Source organism: Callithrix jacchus, chromosome 6 (genome assembly GCF_049354715.1).
Source record: "Callithrix jacchus isolate 240 chromosome 6, calJac240_pri, whole genome shotgun sequence".
Classification (NCBI taxonomy): Eukaryota; Metazoa; Chordata; class Mammalia; order Primates; family Cebidae; genus Callithrix; species Callithrix jacchus.
Window position 1 is genome coordinate 89,202,715 of NC_133507.1, and position 12,186 is coordinate 89,214,900.

Sequence of the window (12,186 nt, forward strand, 5' to 3'; positions counted from 1 at the left end):
CTTTTTTTTTTTTAAACTTCCCAATATAGCAAGCTACTTTATTGGTTGAATAGAGGCCCTCTGACCTTCTATAGCTAATAGGCTCATTAATCTTTTTACCATATTTCATAATTTGTAAAAATATAATCATAACATGTTTCAATTCTCATCATCTTTGCTCATATGATTAGAAAATCAATACAATAATTATGCTTTTATTTTACAAACATGATGGTATTAGTAGAGGGCCAGGGGCAAAAAGTATAGAGTCCGGTAAACTCAGTTCTTTCAGCAGTCACTACTGGGCAAGGGTACTTTCAAATTAACGGCATAGTCTACCAACTTATTTGAAAGAGCTGTTATTTTTTAAGATGTAAATTGTAGCAAAGATTTTAAAACTGAAATTTTATCCTTGTTATTGTTGTAATCGTCCTCAGGCAGTTCAGACCGAAATGTCTGATGGAACATATCTTAAACTGCCATAAGCCTCCATTCAATAAATGGGAAAATATTTACTGAAGAAACAGCTGTCATCCATATGTGGACTTTTGTCACTCTTTACTTAAAGTCTGATTGAATATTAAGATGCATCATCACAATGGTTCTGATTTTGACAAGAACAGCTTGCACGTAAGAACTTTGCTAGGAAGGCTGTGTAATATAATTCTTGAATGTAGCTCTATTTGTATTTGCAGCAGATGGTTACTTGACTCAATCTGACTGCAGTGATGCTTCAAAAGACATTAGGAAAAGAAGTCGTATTTAAACTGATTTGTTTGGGTTGTTGGATAAGGGTAGTAAGAAAGAATTGGAAATTTACAAATGCACTAACAACATTCTTTTGGCATCCTGTTTAGAAATATATTTGCTCGCGTGGCTTCCCCTGGATGTGCTAACTGAATTTCAAATTAGCCTTTAGACAGCCTTGTCTATCAAATGTTTAGAGGTGAAACTATAAAACTACTGTGCTTTTTCCCTTTTTCTACTATTCTTATCCTTCCCATTCTTAAAAACAAAGATCCAGAGACTCTTTTCAAATAAAACTGCCAATATGAAATATATAGGAACAACATCTCTCTTTCTGAACAAAATATATTTTATGTTCTCATATTTCTTAATTCTTCCTGTCATTATATGAAAGAACCATATTTTATGATTTTTGTCAAAGGAATTAAGAGTAGGAAAACACCCATATCATTTGCTCTTATTCTCTGCTGGATTCCTTTGGGCCTTGTAACTGTTTAAATGTAATTTTGTCATGTATCATTTATCAGAATAGGTTCTTTGGAATTTTTGTTTGAGTTTGTTCTGTCTCTGTAGCACAGTTTTTCAATCATAAGTCATAGATATCAGAGAAAGAAAAGCTCTGCTCTTTTATAAATATAGGCCTGGTTGCCATAGAACGCTTTCAAATATATTCTGCTTTTCTTTTGGTATCAGAAATTTAGTTAGGATTGATGTGATTCTATCTAAGAAGGAATAAGAGATTTTTCCTTTAACTTCTACACTTGGCCCTGCTCTAGAATAATTTGAATATACTTTGGTTAGAAAAACTGCACATGAACTGCTAAAAGGGAAATGTTCTACCCCTAAACTTCCTTCTAGCTTTTCCTAATTATACAGTACCATATGTCTTTGGCATAGACTATTATAACTTCTGTTCAGAAAATATCAGAATGTATTAATAATCTGACCTAACTCCTAGAGCTTGAACTTCACAGGTTTTTAAATAGAGAAAATTTTGCCTTACACCCAAAAAGGCTGCCTGGAGAATGTACCTGTTACTTAGGCACACTTTTTTTTTTTTGAGACGGAGTCTTTTTCTGTACCCAAGCTGGAGTACAGTGGCACGATCTCATCTCACTGCAACCTCTGCCTCCCGGGTTCAAGTGATTCTCCTGCCTCAGTCTCCCAAGTAGCTGAAATTACAGGCACTCACCAAAGTGCTGGCTGATTTTTGTATTTTTAGTAGAAACAGCATTTCACCACTTTGGCCAGGCTACTCTCAAGTTCCTGACCTTAAGCGATCCACCCACCTCGGCCTCCCAAAGTATTGGGATTACAGGCGTGAGCCACTGGACTTGCACTTAAGTATATTTGTAACTTCGTTTTTTTCAACCTCCTGTTCTTTTGTTGCTAAGGACTATTGAAATATAATTATATATATATATATAATTAATATAAATATAAATATTATATTTATATTTAAATTTTTATTTATATTATATAAATTTTATTATAAATAAAATAAATATAATTATATATATTTCAATATATATATATTGGTTCTTGTTTGTTTTTTTAGTTGCCCACAGTTTTAATACAGATTACTAACCTTCTCTGGACTCTCATTATGACTTGAGCCAAGCTCCAGTCCCAGTCTTTCAAGAAGAGATTGTTAAATCAACTTTGTTTTTACATTCTTTTAGACTTTCAGATGTGGACATTGCCTCATTAATTCAGGTTGTTTCCTAGAGATGCTTCTAGAGATTTTCTTCTGCCTTTCAAAAATTTTTAGCAATATTTCCTTTCAATAGTTCCTTGGAAAACTTTCCAAAATTATTTCTCTGCAGTCATTATAGTTAGAAGGTAGCATAGAGATCATATACCAACCAGCATCAAAACCAGCATTTCTGTCAGAGGGTTATTAGGTCTCTGCTTCTTTAATGCTTAAAAACTTGATGGAGTCAAGTCTCACTGAGATCAAATCCTGGCTCCACCAGTTACTAGCTGTGTGACTTTGGATATTTCTTTTGCCTTTGTTTTTTCATCATAAAAACATGAATTATGATAGTCCTGCCCTACAAGCTGTTGAAAGGATTAAATGGTCAAATACATAAATCACTTTAACAGTTTCTGAGTTGAAGAACATGTGAAGTTTCCTCTTCATTTCGCCTCAATGACAATTACTAATATTTTCAACACTTATGATACTATTATGAATATACTAATGAGACCAATATTCTACCCCATCAAAGATGACCTTTTTCTTTTCAGCCCATTCTTTCTGCTACAAATCCTACAAATCCTTCTAAAAAGGTTTATTTCATACCTGTTAAATCTATTATTTAAGAACATATTGAGAAAAAAAGGAGAGAAAAATAATAAAAATGAAGTGTAGCCTAGAAAGAAATAAAGATGAAGGGTGTATAAGGTGTGGAAGGAGAAAAGTATAGAGCACCTTTGAGTGTGGAGATGTGAATGAGGGGGAAGATCTTTTTTCTTACCCATCTTTATGCTCTGGCTGAGGCACCTGTGACTGAAGACAGATCGTTCAGAGAAAAGCATACATAGTTACTTATAAGTTTGAAGAGACATAGGAGCTATTAGAAATGAAGATCAAAAAAAAAAAAAAAAACAGAAAAAACCTGTGTATTTTAATGTAACATTTGATGAATAAGTGGATAGCTGTGAAGAAGTATGATTTGAAAAAGGAGGTGTGATCTTGTCGTAATCATCTGGGGGCAACCTAGCTAGGTGTGTGTGTTCAGTTTCTTCTCTGTGTCCCCATGTTTTCAGAGATATGGAAGCTTCTTTCTTCCAGACATAGAGTGGGCATCTCTCACATGAGGTTCTTATGACCTACTTCAGAAAAAAGTTCAGATAACTTTTTGATGGCCTGCTTCAGGGGAGAAGGGACACCTGCTTCTGCTGTTTCCTTAACTGGCAAGGTGCCAGATTTAGGATTAGCATGTCCTTTTAGGACACCATCAGGGGTGATGTAACCAAGGAACAACCTTGTTCTAACAATTGATGTTATGTAAGATATATTTGGATTTCTTTCAAGGTCTTTAAAAAAATAAAGGTAAAGTATAAAATTCTGTTGTAGCTATTTTTTGTCTGTGGAACTGCTTTTTTGAACATGTCACTGCTTCAATACTAAACCATTTAGTATTGGAGTCTAATGAGGGTTGTGACTGAGGTTGGGGTAGAGCTAGTCTACAATTATGTTGCTGAGCTGTGACCCTCAGCTTTCTATTAAAGTAAAATCATCACACTAGATGATAAAGTGTGCATTTCACTACGAATGTGAACTTGTTGCAAAAATATTGAACAAGAGGAGATAATTAATTCTATGCATGATAATTATTAGAAAATTAGAGTAAAAGTAAATAGATATCCTTTGCCCACTTTTTGATGGGGTTGTTTTTGTCTTGTAAATTTGTTTAAATTCTCTGTAGATTCTAGACATTAGCCCTTTGTCAGACGGTTAGATTGCAAAAAAATTTTTCCCATTCTGTTGGTTACTGGTTCACTCTATTGATAGTTTCTTTAGCTGTGCAGAAGCTCTTAAGTTTTAATTAAATCTCGTTTGTCTGTTTTGACTTTTGGTGCCGTTGCTTTTGGTGTTTTAGTAATGAAGTCTTTGCCCATGCCTGTGTCCTGAATGGTATTTATGCAGCCAACAAATATATGAAAAAAAGCTCATCATCACTGGTCATTATGAAATGCAAGTCAAAACCACATTGAGATACCACCACATACCAGTTAGAATGGCGATCATTAAAAAATCAGGAGACAACAGATGCTGGAGAGGATGTGGAGAAATAGGAATGCTTTTACCCTGTTGGTGGGAGTATAAATTAATTCAACCATTGTGTAGGACAGTATGGCAATTCCTCAAGGATCTAGAAATAGAAATACCATTTGATCCAGCAATCCCATTACTGGTATATATCCAAAGTATTATAAATTATTCTATTATAAAGACACATGCACATGTATGTTTATTGTGGCATTGTTCAATAGCAAAGACTTGGCACCAACTCAAATGCCCATCAATGATAGACTGGATAAAGAAAATGTGGCACATATACACCATGGAATTCTATGCAGCCATAAAGAAGGATGAGTTCATGTCCTTTGCAGGCACATGGATGAAACTGGAAACCATGATTCTCAGCAAACTGACACAAGAACAGAAAACCAAACATCACATATTCTCACTCATAAGTGGGTGTTGAACAATCAGAACACATGGACACAGAGAAGGGAATATCACACACTGAGGCCTGGGGGGTGGGGGCTAGTGGAGGAATAGCAGGGTGTAGGGAGATTGGGGAGGAATAACATTAGGAAAAATACCTAATGTAGATAACAGAGCAATGGATGCAGCAAACCACCATGGCATGTGTATACCTATGTAACAAACCTGCACGATCTGTACATATACCCCAGAACTTAAAGTATAATAAAAAATAAATAAATGATAAATGTTTAAGATGATGGACATGCTAATTACCCTTGTCTGATCACTATACATTGTACATATCAAAATATGTACCCCATGAATAGGTAATATTATTTGTTAATACAAAATAAAATATTGAAAAAAGTAAATAGATATTTCAGTAAAGATATCAAAATTGGAGTTAAAATTTTGAGAAAAATATATTTTGGAGAACTTGGGGTACCACTGATAAAACCCAAGTTCAAAAGAATTATGTGAGATGGCTAAATTGAGGAAGGGGGATAATCTCCTATGTTAAGTAAAATAACAAAAATTAAATATTTTCCAGTGACAACATATACCCTTTTTCTATGTAGGATGAATTTTTTGACTTGCAGAGAGTGAATGGCAGAGTGATCTGTAGGATTTATTTGTGAACCCATCACCTCATGTCAATAATGAGGGAAAAGTGTGCTGCTTTTGTTCTGTACAAGAGCAGGCCATCAGCCAGGAGACAGGAGAGTGAAGCTCATCTCAGAAGTTAAATTCACACAAGAATAACTGACAGTATTTAATAGTTTTAGAAACCCTTTCCCATCACCCTCCTGAATCTTACTGTTGAAGCTAATCATAACTGAGAAATTAAAGATTGAATTAAAGTTAGCCATCAGGGAGCAGGACTGACTAATGAAATTCTAATCTGGGTTGTTATGTGAAGTTGGGAAGATAGCAAATAAAGTGGGTTTGCCTACACACATGAAAGAGGTTTTGTAAGAAAATCTTTGGGGTAGTTAGCAGGTTTTCTACTTCTGTCAGGTGACTCCCCAAGCAGGTGCAGATTCCAAGCTGAAATTGTCACAAACTAAGGCACCTGCAGTAGGACCTAAGTGGAAATGTTACAAATGTTTGGCTATTAAATGCCTCAGACTGCATTTGGATAAGTTAAATATAGATATTGCTACCCATCCCCCATCCCCAAGCACTACCTATCAGTTTGAGGACTGAGATGGTTCTAAAGCTGTAATGGGTTTGAACATCATAAACCATTTAAACATATGACCCTTTGTGCTTTTTTCTCCCCATAAATCTATCCATCTTGGAAGGTAGTGCCGAAATCTGTGATTCATGACTGCCCTAAACTTTTAAAATTCTTATTTACATTTTGACAGGTTGCAAATTATGAATCCTAGCTTTTTAAAGATAAACAGCCCCCTACACATGCCTACAAGCAACTCCCCCTGCAACAAAAGTTGATTTCCTAACTTTTTAACTACTTCCAACCAGCTATGTGACTTCACTATCCACAATCAGATACACATCCTCATTGTTCAAGGAGAGATATCTTTCTATAAATTTAGTTTCCCTCCAGATTTTCTTGTGTGTTTCTTTAAGAGGAAAATCAGAGAAAAATGAAGACATTCTAATAGCTCCAATAATCCTTCTCCTGAGTTTGTGTGTTGAAATGTTACAGTTTCTCTCCCAGACATATGGAACTTACAGTTTCTTTGGGGGAAAAACAGGCTTATAAACAAAATGAATTGGTAAAAGTATATTTTGAATTATTAGTGTATATTTGAAACAACCTAGGTCCTCATACAGAAGCAGTACTCAGGTAAGCTGACCTCAGCATTCATCTGTATCATGGGAAGTATCAAGGGGTTATTTGTCCACTTCTCTTTTTAATCAGTGGGTATTAGTGCAATATAATGACAACATCCTTAGGCTTATAAATTTGCATTAATTATTCTAAAACCTAACGATGCTTTTTTATCTGTAGCCCACAGATTCAGTGGGTGGTATTATAACATTTTGTCTCTATCTTTTATCTATCTAGATCCTATTAAATATCTAGATATTTTTTACATATCCCTATTTCTTATTTGACTCGACTACTTTTTTTGGTTGAGTTTAACACTTCCGGTGGTAAAGTTCATGGAGATGGAGAATTAACTGTGTAAAAGATATCTGACTGTCTTAGACCAATTTCCTAAGGGCCCCAAGAAAGTGATCCCTTGTCACTTCCCAAATTCAAGCTTCTTTCAAGATTTGCTTATGTGAATAGATAAGACCACATGGATGTGAAGGTGTATGTTTCATGGTCTGCACTATTTTTGACTGAACTTAGTGGTTCAAAGGCTCATTCAAAGGTATAAATTCACGTTAGCTGTTTTATATATAACTCAAATTCTTCTCATTAATTAAATTTTTGTTAAGGTTCAACCTCTTTCCAAATTCTTCTCTAGACCTTTCTTCAATTGGTGGTTCATGCACAGTATTACCTTTGGCTACCGTCTCTTTCAGTTATAAATTATTTTTCTATGGCATTGTGCTTAGCCTGGGAATACAACAGGGGAACTTGGAGTGGTTTTTGTGCAGAGAATACTTTAGTGGAAATGGAAGGCAAATAGATTTGACTCTCACAGTGCTCTTTGACTCATATTATTCATAAAGCCAATACAATGCAAAAACATTTCACATTTCTGTTGGCTCCCGAGTGCACAACTCTATTCTTTAGTATTCAGCATCTTCCCAGTCTTTTTTTCTCTGAATTCCCACTGGTCGACGCTGTCCACTCAAATAGGTGTAAAGTAACAGAAAAACAACTAAATATCGCTTAAGTAATGAAAGAAATTATTATCTCACTTAAAAGTCTAGATTTAGGGTAGTCCCAGGGTTGGTTATTTTAGTAGATCAACAATATCATTAAGGACCTGGGTTCTTTTTTTCTGCTTCTTTGCTCTGTAATGTGATCTTTAGTGTTGCGTATTCCTTTCAAGCTAATTCCTCTAAGGTCATAAGATGTCTATTGAAGTTCCAGGGATCCTGTGTGGAAACATGATACTCAGTTGGAAACCAGTACTGTTTCTTTCTTAGGAGTATAGGAGCTCCCAAATCATTATCTCATGTCTTCTCGGTCAGAACTGGAGTACCCGCCCACCTAAATGAGATAACCACATTGAATTAGACAACTTTTATCATTAGCAGATGAAAAACAGAGGGATTGAGCATGAAATTGGGGCCAGGTTAATGTGAAGAAAGAAAAATTAGCTCTGAACTAACATCATCCATTCCACCACTGGCCTATGGCAGTCCTTTGTCCTCTTTTTTGCTGCTTTCTATCTTTTCTTTGTTCTTTCCAGGCAATGAAGTGTCTCTTTTCACTTAGATAAGCCTGTTCAAAATGAGAACGAATATTATTCCAAAGCTCATTCTGTCTTCTAAGAGATCTCCTCCATTTCTTTAGCCAAGGTTGTTTAAACTTCTTTGGAGGAATATTTTTCTTATTGCATTTCAAGACAAATTATAGGGTGTGTGTTTTTAGGGTTTTTTTTTTTCTTTTTGTAACATTTTATAAAATACTGTTAACGGGCTGGGGTGGGATAACACACACATATCTCTGTTTTTATTTGTAAAGACATAGTTTAGAAAACTGATAGCAGGTTTTATTCTATCATATTGTCCAGCACTTTTGGAAGCTATATGAACATTTCCAAACCACTTGGGTAATATTAAGTAAGTTACTGTTTCACTTATAAAATAAGTCTCAAGTGGCCTGAAAGCTTTCTTACTCTCTGCCAAAGACAATTACATATTTCAAGTGTCTGTGTCAATAGCATAAAAGAATAATTTTATATTTCCAGGTAGTTTAAAATTATTTCTAGTTGTTTTCTATCTGGAATTCTATGAAAACAGTAAGCAGATATGAGACAATAGTAGTGTTTTTGAAAGGACTGTATATTGGCAATAGTCCTGTATCATTCAGGTGTGATCAGAGCATCAAGGGTAAATAACATGAACTCTTGGAGTTATGAATGAAATATTAATTACTACAGTGAGAAGATATGATTATTCTAGTTTACAAAAAGATAAAACATTCTAAACAACAAACAAAACACTAAACAGCGATTTATTCCAAATTCTGAGGTAAATAATGGATCAGGCACAACATGTTGTTTTCAAAAACTAAAACTTAAACAACACAACATGTTGTTTTCAACTATATTGGCTTGTAAACACCACAAAGAAAGATTAAAAATTAAAAACAATAAAATCAATACTTGATACCATTCTGATTATATATTACGACTCTTTCATATATAACATAAATTTGAGATTTTACCATAGTCTATATAATTAAAAAAAAAAATCAACATTCAGCTTTTGGGTTGTTTTATTCTGCGTGACTGCTGAGCCTTGCAGGATATTGACTACAATTGATATTTTTCCCTTGAGCCAGACTCTTAATGGTTAGACTTGCAAGAAATTGGCCTGACTTTAGGGTTAAGGGAATGTTTTCTGATGTAAGGTGGTTTCTACTCCAGATGATGTTTTGTTTGGTTTTTATTTTTATCATAGAAAAGGAAAAGGCAAATATTAAAGGTATTTGATCTTCTTTTGATTTTAGTAATATAATTTTTGTAATTATGTAATTATTTTGTAATTATTTTACCTCTGCACAATTTTTACCTTAATTCTTACAACATTTATAATTTAAAATTATTTAATAATTATTTATAATTATTAAATAATTATTCAACCTTCATTCTTACAAAATATATAATTTTGTAAGAAATTATAAGAATTTATAGAAATTATAAGAATTTACAAAATTATAAATTTTGTAAGAATGAAGGTTGGATAATTATTTAATAATTATAAATAATTATAAAATAATTTTAAATTATAAATGTTGTAAGAACGAAGGTAAAAATTGTGCGGAGGTATAAATCTATACCTCCGCACAATGAAGGTATAAATTTTATAAGAATGAAGGTAAAACCCATTAGCTACAGATAAAATGTACCCCAATGGAATGTTAAAATAACACCATCCTTTTGGTAAAAACAAAACTATCTATTTTTGCCATTGTCTTCGATCTTCATAATGACTATGAATATAGTCATTGTTATGTAATCCACAACTAAACTGTTTAGTAAGTCTTTATACTTCCTAAATCTGGCTTAGTGAGGCATAAAATGAGATTAGAAAGAAACATAACAAAGAAAATATTCCTGTCTTCTGGAAATTTTCAACCTATTTCCCAAAATGGAACATAGAGTTGGGAACCTAATTTCAATGTGTACCTACATAATTAATCTCATAAATTTAATCTGGGAACTTTCTAAAGTGTTTGGAGCTCTACAATGATCAAAAAGCCTCCAAACTGATAAGGTTTCTGATTTATAATCTGCAAATACAAATTTTTTTCTATTTTATTTTTTAAATTATTGTTATTTAATTTGTTAAAAAGTTCAAATGTGTTTATATAAATGTATTAATTAAACTGCATTTAGAATTTATACAATGTACACATTAAGCTTTGCACAACTATCAATAGAATAGTCTTCTTACAATAACAGTATTTAGTAGGCTAATGATAGTTGTTTTTATAAAGTCTAGAATTTTGACTTTACACAATTAAATTATATTTAATATTCATATATGAGTTCAGCAAGAGTGTTATAGGTTGATGGGCAGCTTCCCTCCTGCCCATCAAGGAGTTATTCAAGAATCAAATTTCCTTTCATTTTATAGCCATAGAATATCATAGGGCCATGGAGTATTCTGCTCCCAACTAGCAGAAGGAGAAAAATACTGAATATATATTTACACAACTGGATGCAAGTCAATCAGGAAACTTTGTCATCTGGTTAGGCAGTTTCTTGCCCCTGACAGCATCATACTATGGAAGTAGAAGCATGCATTTCCATGGAACCTGTTCATTTCTGCCAAAATCTTGTCTTCTGGCTACCAGATATCCAAATGTATCTTTTTTTTCCCCACACACAGAATACACTATATTTAAGCCAAAATATAGGATCTCCAGCTGACTTGCAGTTCTCTCCATCATGTCCTTTTATATTTCCTTTTGTACAGCAACCTGAGAACCAAAAGGTTCAATGATATCTGCATCTGCTCTTCCCTCTATATAAAATAATAAAAGACTCATTTAGAAAATGGAACACTGGGAAACACACAGTGGCCATTGGTCTAGAGGCAAGCAGCCAAGGTGAAGACCTCTGCTCTAGCAGTTGAGAAGTCACTTGTTAGCCCTATTCTTTTTGTTCTCCTTAAGCTGTGCTTCCAACAGGAGGCTCTTTCTAGTCTGTTGTAACCCACACTATACCTGAAGTGGCAATGGGGAATATCCTCCCCCTGGGATGGTATATTTCATAAACTGTTTCTTCCCTTTTCCAGTTTTAAGATATGATGAGACGAAAATTTCTGTATGCTACATTCCTGGCATTTGAAGTTGCACATTTGCTTGCAAATTAGTAGAATTTTGATTTTTTTCCCCATTACTTCTACATACCAATAACCATATTTAAAGTTATATTCTAGAAATAATTGTCAACCTTAATTTGTTTATTCACACTTCACTGCCTTGACTTTCTCTTTCAACTTATTTATTGGTGGTTGTTTTGAGGTCATCTGAAGGAATGTTTCAGCATAAAGCAAATGCCTTTTGTCTGAATGCTAACTCTCATTATTTAATTGAGAAGTCCTAATTGAACTTTTGTTGCTTAAAGCAATTTTCAGTATTTTCTCTTACTGTTCAGGTATTAGTAGCAGTTGACTTTTCTGAACCTGGGAGCCCCCAGTTTGTAACTTGTTCTATTCACGTTCAGTTTTTGCTTTAACCAGCCAGTTCTTCCCTGCACTGATTTCTTTTGTAATATATTGCCAAAGCAATCACATAGTAACTAACACAACTGTTAATATTGTGCTTTTAACCTTATTTCTTCTAAATCTGCAGGCTCAATATGCATTTCTTTTTCCTTCTAAGATATTGCAAATCATATTATTTAACCAAAGATTTTTTAAATCAATGTTTTAATGTTGGATGAATATTTCCATTTCCCAATTATAGTTACACAACTGCTTACCACTTTACTATTAATGGAATGTTACATAGTTTAGGTTTTTATTAAAGTACTACTGTTCTTGTGGATTGACACATTTTTTTCTACCTCAAATTAGAGCACATGTTCCTCATTATCAGGGAGCTTTTCTTAAGGTAGCAATCGAAAGATGGA

General features: G+C 33.8%; 1 protein-coding gene across 4 annotated transcripts in view; it reads left to right on the forward strand.

The window, feature by feature from the left end:
• Window positions 1-12,186, forward strand: part of LRP1B (LDL receptor related protein 1B) — a 1,941,900-nt gene that overhangs the window by 967,175 nt on the left and 962,539 nt on the right. The gene's annotated exons all lie outside the window — the stretch shown is intronic.